We start from the raw sequence: 15874 nt of genomic DNA, 5'->3' as shown, positions 1-15874 counted from the left end.
ACTGAGAGAAAATAGAGAGACTGAAAGAAAACAGAGAGACTGAGAGAAAACAGAGAGACTGAGACAAAACAGACACTGAGAGAAAACAGAGAGGCTGAGACAAGAGAGAGAAAACAGAGAGACTGAAAGAGAAGAGAGAAAAAACAGAGAGGGAAAACAGAGACTGAGAGAAAGCAGAGAGGGAAAACAGAGACACAGAGAAAACACAGAGGCTGAGATAAAACAGACAGACAGAGAAAAGAGAGAGGCTGAGAGAAAAGAGAGAGGCTGAGAGAAAAGAGAGAGGCTGAGAGAAAAGAGAGACTGAGAGAAAACAGAGAGGCTGAGAGAAAAGAGACAGACAGAGAAAAGAGACAGACAGAGAAAAGAGACAGACAGAGAAAAGAGACAGACAGAGAGAAAGGAGAGACTGAGAGAAAACAGACAGACAGGGAAAAGAGAGACTGAGAAAACAGAGAGACAGAGAGAAAACAGACAGACAAAGAAAACAGAGAGGCTGAGAGAAAGCAGAGAGGCTGAGAGAAAGCAGAGAGACTGAGAGAAAACAGACAGACAGAGAAAACAGAGAGACTGAGAGAAAACAGAGAGGCTGAGAGAAAACAGAGAGGCTGAGACAAGAGAGAGAAAACAGAGAGACTGAAAGAAAAGAGAGAGAAAACAGAGAGGGAAAACAGAGACTGAGAGAAAACAGAGAGGGAAAACAGAGACACTGAGAGAAAACAGAGACTGAGAGAAAACACAGAGGCTGAGAGAAAACAGACAGACAGAGAAAAGAGAGAGGCTGAGAGAAAAGAGAGACTGAGAGAAAACAGTGAGGCTGAGAGAAAACAGACAGACAGAGAAAAGAGAGAGGCTGAGAGAAAACAGACACTGAGAGAAAACAGACAGACAAAGAAAAGAGAGAGGCTGAGAGAAAACAGAGAGGCTGAGAGAAAACAGAGGCTGAGAGAAAACAGAGAGGCTGAGAGAAAACAGACAGACAAAGAAAACAGAGACTGAGAGAAAAGAGAGACGCTGAGAGAAAGGAGACAGACAGAGAAAACAGACAGACAGGGAAAACAGAGAGGCTGAGGGAAAACAGACAGACAAAGAAAACAGAGAGACTGAGAGAAAAGAGAGAAGCTGAGAGAAAGGAGACAGACAGAGAAAACAGACAGAGAAAACAGAGAGGCTGAGGGAAAACAGAGAGACTGAGAAAACAGAGAGGCTGAGACAAGAGAGAGAAAACAGAGAGACTGAAAGAAAAGAGAGAGAAAACAGAGAGGGAAAACAGAGACTGAGAGAAAACAGAGAGGGAAAACAGAGACACTGAGAGAAAACAGAGACTGAGAGAAAACACAGAGGCTGAGAGAAAACAGACAGACAGAGAAAAGAGAGAGGCTGAGAGAAAAGAGAGACTGAGAGAAAACAGTGAGGCTGAGAGAAAACAGACAGACAGAGAAAAGAGAGAGGCTGAGAGAAAACAGACACTGAGAGAAAACAGACAGACAAAGAAAAGAGAGAGGCTGAGAGAAAACAGAGAGGCTGAGAGAAAACAGAGGCTGAGAGAAAACAGAGAGGCTGAGAGAAAACAGACAGACAAAGAAAACAGAGACTGAGAGAAAAGAGAGACGCTGAGAGAAAGGAGACAGACAGAGAAAACAGACAGACAGGGAAAACAGAGAGGCTGAGGGAAAACAGACAGACAAAGAAAACAGAGAGACTGAGAGAAAAGAGAGAAGCTGAGAGAAAGGAGACAGACAGAGAAAACAGACAGAGAAAACAGAGAGGCTGAGGGAAAACAGAGAGACTGAGAAAAGAGAGAGAAAACAGAGAGACAGAGAAAACAGAGAGACAGAGAAAACAGAGAGACAGAGAAAACAAAGAGACAGAGAAAACAGAGAGACAGAGAAAAGAGAGACTGAGAAAACAGAGAGACAGAGAGAAAGCAGAGAGACTGACAGAAAACAGAGAGACTGAAAGAAAACAGAGAGACTGAGAGAAAACAGAGACTGAGAGAAAACAGAGACTGAGAGAAAACAGAGACTGAGAGAAAACAGAGACTGAGAGAAAACAGAGAGGCTGAGACAAGAGAGAGAAAACAGAGAGACTGAAAGAAAAGAGAGAAAAAACAGAGAGGGAAAACAGAGACTGAGAGAAAGCAGAGAGGGAAAACAGAGACACTGAGAGAAAACAGAGACTGAGAGAAAACAGACAGACAGAGAAAAGAGAGAGGCTGAGAGAAAAGAGAGGCTGAGAGAAAACAGACAGACAGAGAAAAGAGAGAGGCTGAGAGAAAAGAGAGACTGAGAGAAAACAGACAGACAGGGAAAAGAGAGACTGAGAAAACAGAGAGACAGAGAGAAAACAGACAGACAAAGAAAGCATAGAGGCTGAGAGAAAGCAGAGAGGCTAAGAGAAAGCAGAGAGACTGAGAGAAAACAGAGAGACTGAGAGAAAACAGAGAGACTGAGAGAAAACAGAGAGGCTGAGACAAGAGAGAGAAAACAGAGAGACTGAAAGAAAAGAGAGAGAAAACAGAGAGGGAAAACAGAGACTGAGAGAAAACAGAGAGGGAAAACAGAGACACTGAGAGAAAACAGAGACTGAGAGAAAACACAGAGGCTGAGAGAAAACAGACAGACAGAGAAAAGAGAGAGGCTGAGAGAAAAGAGAGACTGAGAGAAAACAGTGAGGCTGAGAGAAAACAGACAGACAGAGAAAAGAGAGAGGCTGAGAGAAAACAGACACTGAGAGAAAACAGACAGACAAAGAAAACAGAGAGGCTGAGAGAAAACAGAGAGGCTGAGAGAAAACAGACAGACAGAGAAAAGAGAGAGGCTGAGAGAAAAGAGAGACTGAGAGAAAACAGACAGACAGAGAAAAGAGAGACTGAGAAAACAGAGGCTGAGAGAAAACAGAGAGACTGAGAGAAAACAGACAAAGAAAACAGAGAGACTGAGGGAAAACAGAGAGACTGAGAAAACAGAGAGAGAAAATAGAGAGACAGAGAAAACAGACACACTGAGAAAACAGAGAGAGAAAGCAGAGAGACAGAGAGAAAGCAGAGAGACTGAGAGAAAGCAGAGAGACTGAGAGAAAGCAGAGAGACTGAGAGAAAGCAGAGAGACTGAGAGAAAGCAGAGAGACTGAGAGAAAGCAGAGAGACTGAGAGAAAGCAGAGAGACAGATAAAACAGAGAGACTGAGAGGGGTAGAGACAGAACGACAGAGGAAAGAGGGAGAAAAAAGAGAGACAAAGGGACAGAAAAACTGCGCGAGACAGAGACATAAATATATAGAGAGAGAAATAGAAAGAGGGACAGAGAAGACCGTACAGAGACAGATAAGTTTGAGGGATTAACAATGATAAAGAGAGATCACTTAAATGGAAACCCAAAGAGCGGGAGCACAGGGAAAAGGAGTCAAAGGGATCAGTTTAGAGAGAGGAAACAACCAGCGAAATGGAGAAGAGGAGGGTGGTTTTCGTTGCCATTAAACCCATGTGTCCCAGGCAGAGGATGTAACATCATGAAAAAAATAGTTGAGGACAGTAATGGGGGGTCTCCAGCCCGTGTGTACATTTCCGGTGAGCAGAGGAAGTTCCTCCCTGAAACAGGTGGCAGCTTGTTAATTGACACAGAAAAGACACAGTGATACATCCAGTCAAACTCCAGGGCAGGCTCAACACTCTGACAGAGAAGGTCAAAGCAGCCTTGAACTGTTTTGCTTCCAGGCTGGCAGCAAGGGACAGCAGCAGCACCAGTCAATCTGCAGTGCAACAATGCAACGAGCAGGTGACTGATGCCATTTTTGCAAGGACAGGAAATAATATAGGAAAGAGCCCAAGAATTTTTCTAAATGGAAGGATTTCCCAAAGTTTGAGTTGTAATAATTTCTCTACATCTACCCTATCGAATCCCTTTATCATTTCAAACACTTCAATTAGATCACTCTGCTTTCTTATACACAGCTTTCACCATTTCAAAGAAAACAGTTCAATTCTGGGAAGCTCTTTTAGGCCTGGAACCCTAGCCCCTGAAACCATCAACAACGTTAACAACTTACAATATTATATGTAGAAAATGTCTCAAGGAACTTTACACCAAGAAGAAGAAATGAAAAATATTGAAGAAATAAAGGAATGAGTCAAGGTAGGAGAGGTTAGGAGAGATGACCAAAGACTTCACCATAGAAACATAGAAAATAGGAGCAAGAGTAGGCCATTCGGCCCTTCGGGCCTGCACTGCCATTCAAAATGATCATGGCTGATGATCTCACTCAGTACCCTGTTCCTGCTTTTTCCCCATATCCCTTGATCCCTTTAGCATTAAGAAATATATCCATCTCCTTCTTGAATACATCTAATGACTTGGCCTCCACTGCCTTCTGTGGTAGAGAATTCCACAGGTTCACCACCCTCTGAGTGAAGAAATTTCTCCTCATCTCGTTTCGAAATGGCATACCCCATATCCTGAGACTGTGACCCCTGGTTCGGGACTCCCCAGCCATTGGGAACATCCTCCCTGCATCTAGTCTGTCTAGTCCTGTTAGAATTTTATGTTTTGATGAGATCACCTCTCATTCTTCTAAACTCTAGTGAAAATAGGCCAAGTCGACCCAATCTCTCCTCATACGTCAGTCCTGCCATCCCAGGAATCAGTCTGGTAAACCTTTGTTGCACTCCCTCCATGGTAAGGACATCCTTCCTCAGAAAAGGAGACCAAAACTGCACACAATACTCCAGATATGGTCTCACCAAGGCCCTGTACAACTGCAGTAAGACATCCCTGCTCCTGTACTCAAATCCTCTTGCAATGAACGCCAACATACCATTCGCCTTCCTAACTGCTTGCTGCACCTGAATGCTCCCTTTCAGCGATTGGTGTACAAGTACACCCAGGTCTCGTTGCACCTCCCCTTTTCCCAATCTATCACCATTCAGATAATAATCTGCCTTTCTGTTTTTACAACCAACGTGGATAACCTCACATTTATCCACGTTATACTGCATCTGCCGTGTTCTTGCCCACTCACCCAACTTGTCTAAATCACATTGGAGCCTCTTTGCATCCTCCTCACAGCTCACATTCCACCCCAGCTTTGTGTCATCTGCAAACTTGGAAATGTTACATTTAGTTCCCTCATCCAAATCATTGATACATATTGTGAATAGCTGGGGCCCAAGCACTGATCCCTGCGGTACCCCACTAGTCACTGCCTGCCACCCGGAAAAAGACCCGTTTATTCCTACTCTCTGTTTCCTGTCTGTCAACCAATTCTCAATCCATGCCAGTATATTCCTCCCAATCCCATGTGCTTTAATTTTGCACACTAACCTCTTGTGTGGGACCTTATCGAAAGCCTTCTGAAAATCCAAATACACCACATCCACTGGTTCTCCCCTATCTATTCTACTAGTTACATCCTCAAAAAACTCCAGTAGATTTGTTAAGCATTATTTTCCTTTCATAAACCCATTCTGACTTTGTCCAATCACGTTAATGCCCTCCAAGTGTTCTGTTATCACATCTTTTATAATAGCCTTTTCCCCACTACCGATGTTAGGCTAACTGGTCTGTAATTCCCTGTTTTTTCTCTCCCTCCTTTTTTAAATAGTGGGGTTACATTTGCCATGAGAGTAGAGGTGACAAAAGTATGGATATGAGTTTCAGCAGAGGTAGGGGCAATGTTGTGGATATAAGTAGTCTTAGTGTTGGATAGGATATGGAAATTGAAACTCAGCTGGAAAGAAACACTTTACATTTATATGGAACCTTTCATGTTCCAAAGCACTTTATAGCCAATTAATGATTTTTGAAGTTAATCTGTTTTTGGTGGTGTTGATAAATACTGGCTAGGAGGGAGTAAGAGGGAATAACAGGGGCAAAGAGGGCGTATGAAAAAACATAAAGGGGAACCCAAAATTCATTTATATACATATAAATAGTAAAAGGGTAATCAAAGGAATGTGGGACTAATTAGGGACAAAAAAGGAGGCAGAAGGCATGGCTGAGGCACTAAATGAATACTTCACATCGGTCTTCACGAGAGAAGAGGATGCTGCCAATGTAGCAGTAGAAGAGGAGGTGGTAGAGATATTGGATAGGATAAAATAGATTGGCAGTATTCAAAGTAGAAAAGTAGGATACAGCAGAGAAGGAGTGGATATAAGTGGACTTGGTGTTGGAGAGGATATGGAGTTTGAAACTCAGCTGGAAAGAAACAATTTACTCGTGCTCCAGAACTAGCCGCGCCTCTAGCCAAGCTGTTCCAGTATAGCTACAACACTGGCATCAACCCGACAATGTGAAAAATTGCCCAGGTATGTCCTGTCCACAAAAAGCAAGATAAATCCAATCCAGCCAATTACCGCCCCATCAGTCTACTCCCAATCATCAGCAAAGTGATGGAAGGTATCATCGACAGTGCTATAAAGCGGCACTTACTCACCAATAACCTGCTCACCAATACTCAGTTTGGGTTCCGCCAGGACCACTCGGCTCCAGACCTCATTACAGCCTTGGTCCAAACATGGACAAAAGAGCTGAATTCCAGAGGTGAGGTGAGAGTGACTGCCCTTAACATCAAGGCAGCATTTGACCGAGTGTGGCACCAAGGAGCCCTAGTAAAATGGGAGTCAATGAGAATCAGGGGGAACACTCTCCAGTAGCTGGAATCATACCGAGCACAAAGGAAGATGGTAGTGGTTGTTGGAGGCCAATCACCTCAGCCCCAGGACATTGCTGCAGGAGTTCCTCAGGGCAGTGTCTTAGGCCCAACCATCTTCAGCTGCTTCATCAATGACCTTCCTTCCATCATAAGGTCAGAAATGGTGATGTTCACTGATGATTGCACAGTGTTCAGTTCCATTCACAACCCCTCAGATAATGAAGCAGTCCGTGCCCACATGCAGCAAGACCTGGACAACATCCAGGATTGGGCTGATAAGTGGCAAGTAACATTCGCGCCAGACAAGTGCCAGGCAATGACCATCTCCAACAAGAGAGAGTCTAACCACCTCCTCTTGACATTCAACAGCATTACCATCGCTGAATCCCCCACCATCAACATCCTGAGGGTCACCATTGATCAGAAACTTAACTGGACCAGCCATATAAATACTGTGGCTACAAGAGCAGGTCAGAGGCTGGGTATTCTGCGGCAAGTGACTCACCTCCTGACTCCCCAAAGCCTTTCCACCATCTACAAGGCACAAGTCAGAAGTGTGATGGAATACTCTCCACTTAGCTAGATGAGAGCAGCTCCAACAACACTCAAGAAGCTCGACACCATCTAAGACAAAGCAGCCCGCTTGATTGGCACCCCATCCACCTCCCTAAACATTCACTCTCTTCACCACCAGCGCACCGTGGCTGCAGTGTGTACCATTCACAGGATGCACTCCAGCAACTCGCCAAGGCTTCTTCGACAGCACTTCCCAAACCTGCGACCTCTTCCACCGAGAAGGACAAGGGCAGCAGGCACATGGGAACAACACCACCTGCACGTTCCCCTCCAAGTCACACACCATCCTGACTTGGAAATATATCGCCGTTCCTTCACCGTCGATGGGTTAAAATCCCTACCTAACAGCACTGTGGGAGAACTTTCATCACACGGACTGCAGCAGTTCAAGATGACGGCTCACCACCACCTTCTCAAGGGCAATTAGGGATGGGCAATAAATGCTGACCTTGCCAGCGACGCCCACATCCCATGAACGAATAAAAAAAATTAATATCAAAAAGAGCAATGGTCCTAATACCGACACCTGGGGAACACCGCTGATTACGTCCCTCCAGTCTAAAAAACACCCGTTCACCACTCGTTTCTGCTTTCTATCCCCTAGCCAATTTTGTATCCTCACTACCACTGTCCCTTTTCATCCCATGGGCTTTCATTTTGCTTACAAGTCTATGTGGTACTTTATCAAATGCCTTTTGAAAGTCCATAGACACAGCAACCGCACTACCCTCATCAATCCTCCGTTACTTTATCAAAGAACTCAATCAAGAGGACTTTGTAGCAAAGGCCAAGATTGCTGCACATCTAAAAGAGAATTTGATCAGCAGTGCTGGTGACTGTTTTGAGAGATAATTTGAATCAGTTCTGGGTTCCAATTCAAAAAGAGCTCCCTGAGTTGTCCCAAAGAGCCGTTGAAATACTTGTTCACTTTGCCTCAACATATCTGCATGAAGTGGGATTTTCTTTACTTACATCAGAAACAAGCACAGAAGCCGTTTGAACATAGAGACTGATTTGTGACTGAAACTCTCCGAAACCAAAGGGAGATTCCACAAATTGTGCGCCAGCAGCAAACAGGCTCATCCTACTCACTGCAACAAAGGTGATTCATCAAGTGTTCTCTTATGTTCAAGATCATTCAATTGTATAGTACTGGTACCATGCTATTTATGTTGCTTTCAGTCTTAAGCAATATGTTATATTTGCCAAGAATCTAAAATCTTCATGTTCCATGCAAAATAATTTGCCATGGAAAGAGGGGGCATGCATGGGACATGAATCTCCAAAGGAGGGCTCATAAAAAAAAACATTTGGGAACCTGTCTTAAGGGATTAGATAGATTGAACCATGATAATGGGGTCAATTTTAACAGTTCCCAGTACTTTTGAAATGTAGTCACTATTGTAACACGGCAGCCTTTTTGGGCACAGCAAGCTCCCACAAACAGCAGTGCGACCAGATAATCTGTTTTAGTGATGTTGGTTGAGGGATAAATATTGGCCAGGATACTAGGAGAACTCCCCTGCTCTTCTTCAAATAGTGTCATGGGATCTTTTATGTCCACCTGAGAGCGCAGATAGGGCCGCAGTTTAACGTCTTACCTGAAAAACAGCACCTACTGACAGTGCAGCGCTCCCCTAGTACTGAACTGGAGTGTCAGCGTAGATTATGTACTCAGGTTTCTGGAGTAAGATTTGAATCCATGACCTTCTGACTCAGTGGCAAGAGTGATACCACTGAGCCAAGGCTAACACCAAGTGTTTGATGTTGAAACAAAAAAAAATTATATTGCAAGAAAAAGCTACGCCAATAGGCAAAAGGTCATAAAATATCCTCAGAATTCTTCGATAGGGAAATTCCTTCAGTCCCCAGAGCCTGTGCCTGAAATTAACAATTACCCAACACCCCCTTCCCCCACCCAGCGCCAAGTGATTCTAACAGCAGCTGCATTTGACCCAGATAAAACGTTGTCACAATGGCTCTATAACAAATCTAATGGGAATGGACGGCTGTTTGTGGGAAATATCATGCTGGAATCCTGTTGGATCTTTGATACTGTCCAATTAACCCTTATAAAAACCTGAAAATGAGTAAAACATGATTGTATTATAATGAACAAATTTTCTATCATTAACCCCAGGCCCACATTCTAAATATCACAATGATCAGACAACTGCAGCTGTTGCTAGGTTACAGAAGACATCACTGCTTGGAAAGATGAAGGTTTATTCTCCGGGAGTGGGGAAGGAGACTTCCCCACCAGTTCTTTCCTCTCCAATTCTCTCCCCTCCAGTTCTTTCCTCTCCAGTTCTCTCCTCTCCAGTTCTTTCCTTTCCAGTTCTCTCCTCTCCAATTCTTTCCCCTCCAGTTCTCTCCTCTCTAGTTCTTTCCCCTCCTGTTCTCCCTTCCAGTTCCTTCCTCTCCAATTCTCTCCCTCCAGTACTCTCCAATCCAGTTCTTGCCCCTTCAGTTCTCTCCTCTGCTCTGGTAATGAGAACTGAAGCTAATGTTTATATGGGTAACTGAAGAGCCCTCCATACTTTTTTAAAAATTCGTTCATGGGATGTGGGCGTCGCTGGAAAGGCCAGCACTTATTGCCCATCCCTAATTGACCTTGAGAAGATGGTGGTGAGCCGCCTTCTTGAACCGCTGCAGTCCATGTGGTGAAGGTTCTCCCACAGTGCTGTTAGGAAGGGAGTTCCAGGATTTTGACCCAGCGACAATGAAGGAACGGCGATATATTTCCAAGTCAGGATGGTGTGTGACTTGGAGGGGAATGTGCAGGTGGTGTTGTTCCCATGTGCCTGCTGCCCTCGTCCTTCTAAGTGGTAGAGGTCGCGGGGTTGTGAGTTGCAGTCGAAGAATCCTTGGCGAGTTGCTGGAGTGCATCCTGTGGATGGTACACACTGTAGCCACTGTGCGCCGGTGGTGAATGTTTAGGGTGGTGGATGGGGTACCAATCAAGCGGGCTGCTTTGTCCTGGATAGTATCGAGCTTCTCAAGTGCTGTCAGAGCTGCACTCATCCAGGCAAGTGGAGAGTATTCCATCACACTCCTGACTTGTGCCTTGTAGATGGTGGAAAGGCTTTGGGGAGTCAGGAGGTGGGTCTCTTGTCACAGAATACCCAGCCTCTGACCTGCTCTTGTCGTCACAGTATTTATGTGACTGGTCCAGTTAAATTTCTGGTCAATGGTGACCCCCAGGATGTTGATGGTGGGGGATTCAGCGATGGTAATGCTGTTGAATGTCAAGGGGAGGTGGTTGGACTCTCTTGTTGGAGATGGTCATTGCCTGGCACTTGTCTGGCGCGAATGTTACTTGCCACTTATCAGCCCAATCCTGGATGTTGTCCAGGTCTTGCTGCATGACCAAAAGATTGCAGGTAAATGCAGGAAGTCATTTGGCCAATCCTAGCTCATCCGTATACCTGCCAATCTATCCAGGTCCTTCTGTATCGAATCAGCCTGTTCTGGGTTTGCAGTTTTCTCCAGTTTGGTGTTCCCTGAAAACTTGGAGAGTTTTGATCCTTTTCCACACTTCCAAGTCATTTATATGATTTTTTTATTTAGCAGAAATCATACAAGAGGCAAAAGGAATTCCTTTCGCAGATTTCGGGAATGTTACCTGCCACTTATCAGCTCAAGCCTAGATGTTGTCCAGGTCTTGCTGCATGCGAGCATGGACTGCTTCATTATCTGAGGAAGATAGTTGGGCCTAGGACACTGCCCTGAGGAATGCCTGCAGCGAACCCCTGATTCCCATTAACTTCAGTTTTACTCGGGCTCGTTGATGCCACACTCGGTCGAATGCTGCCTTGATGTCAAGGGCAGTCACTCTCACCTCACCTCTGGAATTCAGCTCTTTTGTCCATGTTTGGACCAAGGCTCTAATGAGGTCTGGAGCCGAGTGGTCCTGGTGGAATCCAAACTCAGCATCGGTGAGCAGGTTATTGGTAAGTGCCGCTTGATAGCACTGTCAGCGACTACTTCCATCACTTTGCTGCTGATTGGGAGTAAGCTGAGAGGATGGTAATTGGCTGGGTTGGATTTGTCCTGCTTTTTGTGAACAGGACATACATGGGCAATTTTCCACATTGTCAGGTAGATGTGTTGTAGCTGTACTGGAGCTGCTCGGCTAGAAGCGCGGCTTGTTCTGTCGCACAGGCCTTCAGCACTACAGCCAGGATATTGTCGCGACCCGTAGCATTTGTTGTGTCCAGTGCGCTCATCCATTTCTTGATATCACATGGGGTGAATCGAATTGGCTGAAGACTAGCATCTATTATGGTGGGGACCTCATGAGAAGGCCAAGAAGGATCATCCACTCGGCACTCTGGCTGAAGATGGTTATGAATGGTTCAGCCTTGTCTTTTGCAATCACATGCTGGGCTCTGCCATCGTTATGGATGGGGAAGTTCATGGAGCCTCTTCCTCTCGTTAGTTACATAATTGTCCACCACCATTCAAAGCCATTGTCTTTGGTCCCTGCCACAAACTCCGTTCCCTAGCTATTGACTCCGACCCTCTCCCTGGCCATTGTCTGAGGCTGCACCAGACCATTCACAATCTTTGCGTCCTATTTGACCCTGAGATGAGCTTCCGCCCACATATCTGCTCCATCACCAAGACCGCCTACTTCCATCTCCATAACACCGCCTGTCTCCACCCCTGTCTTAGCTTATTTGCTGATGAAACCCTCATCCTTGCTTTTGTTATCTCTCCACTTAACTATTCCAATGCTCTCCTGGCCGGCCACCCACCTTCCACCTTCCGTAAACTTGAGCTCATCCAAAACTCTGCTGCCCATATCCTAACTCGCACCAAGTCCCATTCATCCATCACCCCTGTGCTCACTAACCTACATTGGCTCCCGGTCTGGCAATGCCTCGATTTTAAAATTCTCATACGAACATACGAATTAAGAGCAGGAGTAGGCCATTCGGCCCCTCGAGCCTGCTCTGCCATTTGCTAAGATCATGGCTGATCTGATTGTGACCTCAACCCTACTTTCCCTACTACCTACTATAACCTTTGACTCCCTTGTTAATCAGGAATCTACCTAACTCAGCCTTAAAAATATTCAATGACCCTGCCCCCACCGCTCTCTAGGGAAGGGTGATCCACAGACTTATGACCCTCTGAGAGAAAACATTTCTCCTCATCTCCATCTTAAATGGGAGACCCCTTATTTTAAACTGTGGCCCCTAATTCTACTCTCTCCCACAAGGGGAAACATCCCCTCAGCATCTACCCCTTCTCGTCCCCTCAGGATCTTATATGTTTCAATAAGATCACCTCTCATTCTTCTAAACTCCAGTGTCCTCATAAGGTAACCCCCTCATCCCAGGAATCAGTCGAGTGAACCTTCTCTGAATTGCCTCCAAAGCAATTATGTCCTTTCTTAAATAACGAGACCAAAACTGCACACAGTATTCTGGATGTGGTCTCACCAATGCCCTGTACAACTGAGCAAAACATCTCTACTTTTATATTTCATTCCCCTTGCAATAAATGACAACATTCCATTTGCCTTCCTAATCACTTGCTGTACCTGCATACTAACTTTCTATGATTCATGTACTAGGACAGCCAGATCTCTCTGTACCTCAGAGTTCTGCAATCTCTCTCCATTCAAATAATGTACTGCTTTCCTATTCCTCCTGGCAAAGTGGACAAATTCATATTTCCCCACATTATACTCCATCAGCCAAATTTTTGCCCACTCACTTAACCTATCTATATCCCTTTGCAGACTCCTTATGTCCTCTTCACAACTTACTTTCCTACCTACCTTTGTGTCATCAGCAAATTTAGCAAACATACATTCGGTCCCTTCATCCAAGTCATTGATATAGATTGTAAATAGTTGAGGCCCAAGCACTGATCCCTGTAGCACTCCACTTGTTACATCTTGCCAACATGAAAATGACCCATTTATGCCTACTTTCTGTTTCCTGTTAGCGAACCAATCTTTTATTCATGTACTCGGACACCCAGATCTCTCTGTACCTCAGAGTTCTGCAGTCTCTATTTAAATAATATACTGCTTTTCTATTCCTCCTGCCAAAGTGGATAAGTTCACAATTTCCCACATTATACTCCATCTAATATGATACCCCCTACACCATGAACTCTTATCCTTGTTTTCAAATCCCTCCATAGCCTCGTCCCTCCCTCTCTGTAGCCTCTTCCACCACCTCCGAGATCTCTGCGCTCCTCCAATTCTGGCCTCTTGTGCATCCCCAATTTTCATCGCTCCACCATTGGTGGCCGTGCCTTCAGCTTCCTAGGCCCTAAGCTCTGGAATTCCCTCCCTAAACCTTTCCACCTCTTCTCCTTTAAGACATCCTTAAAACCTACCTCTTTGACTAAGCTTTTGGTCACCTGTTCTAATGTCTTCTTATACAGCTCGGTGCCAAATGTTGTTTGATAATGCTCCTGTGAAGTGCCTTGGGATGTTTTACTATGTTAAAGGCGCTATATAAATGTGAGTTATTGTTGTTTTGACTGAATGTAGCAGGACTACAGTGCTTTGATCTGATCTGTAGGTTGTGAGATTGCTTAGCTCTTCTGCTGTTTAGCTTGCATGTAGTCCTGTGCTGTAGCTTCACCAGGTTGGCACCTCATTTTCAGATGTCTCGTGCAGCTCCCAGCATGCTCTTCTACACTCGTCATTGAACCAGAGTTGGTCATCTGGCTTGATGGTGATGGAGAAGTGAGGGGTATGCCGGGCCATGAGGTTACAGATGGTGGTGGAATATAATTCTGCTGATGATGATGACTCACGGCGCCTCATGGATGCCCAGTTTTGAGCTGCTAGATCTGATCTTAATCTATCCCATTCAACACGGTGGTAGAACCGCACAACATGATGGAAGGTATCCTCAATGTGAAGACAGGACTTCATCTCCACAAGGACTGTGCAGTGGTCACTCCTACCAATACAGTCATGCACAGGTGCATCTGTTACAGATAGATTGGTGAGGACGAGCTCGTGTTGTTTCTCTCACCACCTGCCGCAAGCCCAGTCTGGTAGTTATGTCCTCAGAACTTGGACAGCTCAGTCAGTGGTGGTACTACCGAGCCATTCCTGGTGATGAACATTGAAGTGCCCCACCCAGAGTACATTCTGTCCCTTGTCATCCTCAGTGCTTCCTCTAAGAGATGCATTCAACATGAAGAAGGACCAATTCGTCAGCTGAGGGAGTGCAGTAGGTGGTAACCAGCAGGCGGTTTCCTTGCCCATGTTTGACATGAAGCCACGAGACTTCATGGGCTCTGGAGCCAATGTTGCAGGCTCCCAGGGCCACTCCCACGCAGCTGTACAACACTGTTCCCCCACCTCTGGTGGGTTTGTCCTGCCAGTGGGACGGTGATGGAGGAGTCTGGGATGTTGGCTGATAGTCATACAGAATCATACCTATGTCAGGCTGTTGATTGACTAGTCTGTGGGACAGTTCTCCCAGATGTTAACAAGAACTTTGCGGGGTCGACTGGGCTGGGTGTGCCTTAGTCATGTCCAAATCCGATTCCCAGGTTGAAACTCAATGGTCCATCCGGTTTTATTCATCTTATCCTTTTTTGTAGCAGTGCGATACAACTGAGTGGCTTGCTCGGCCATTTCAGAGGGCAGTTAAGAGTCAACCACATTAGTGTGGGACTAGAGTCACATAGAATCATAGAAAATTTACGGCACAGGAGGCCATTTGGCCCAGCGTGTCCGCGCCAGCTGAGAAATGAACCACCCCGTCTAATCTCATTTTCCCGCATTTGGTCCGTAGCCCTGCAGGTCATGGCTCTTCAGGTGCACATCCAGGTATTTTTTAAATGAGTTGAGGGTTTCTGCCCCTACCCCACTTCTCAGGCAGTGAGTTCCAGATCCCCACCACCCTCTGGGTGAAAATTTTTTTCCTCATTTCCACTCTAATCCTTCTACCAATCACTTTAAATCTATGGCCTCTGGTTATTGACCTCTCCACTAAGGGAAATAGGTCCTTCCTATCCACCCTATCTAGGCCCCTCATAATTTTATACACCTCAATCAAATCACCCCTCAGCCTCCTCTGTTCCAAGGAAAAGAACCCCAGCCTATCCAATCTGTCATCATTGCTAAAATTCTCCAGTCCTGGCAACATCTAGGCCACAATGAGTAAGGACGGCAAGTATCCTTCCCTACAGTGTATTATTGAACCAGTTGGGTTTTTACGACAATCCGACAGCTTCATGGTCACTTTTAGTAATAGCAGCTTTTTAGTTTCAGATTATTAAAAACTGAATTTAAATTCTCCAGTCCCACACCAATATTCTTCCTCTTTATTTTGATTGATTAATTTGATTATTAATTTTTAGGGAGCTAACATTGAATTAGTTGAAAATATTAATTCTGCATCTGGGGATGTCAAGGTATTATAAAAGAGGAATATTTTTAAAAATGGACTTTTTGTAAAGAAAAAAATTTAGATGTTTGGTGTGTTGTTTTCACTTGGGAAATTTCTGAACATACCTCTCAAAAAAAATGGACCGGCCCCTTTCCCCTCCTCTTGTTCATCTGAGATTCGCAGGGTTATTATCCATCCAGCTATTCAAGGTGCCCATTGTTTGGCCTCATTGATACTGGCAGCAAAGCAGCTGTGTCTTAGGAAAGAACA

This window comes from Heptranchias perlo, chromosome 3, assembly GCF_035084215.1.
Source record: "Heptranchias perlo isolate sHepPer1 chromosome 3, sHepPer1.hap1, whole genome shotgun sequence".
NCBI lineage: Eukaryota > Metazoa > Chordata > Chondrichthyes > Hexanchiformes > Hexanchidae > Heptranchias > Heptranchias perlo.
This window is presented reverse-complemented; position numbering follows the sequence as displayed.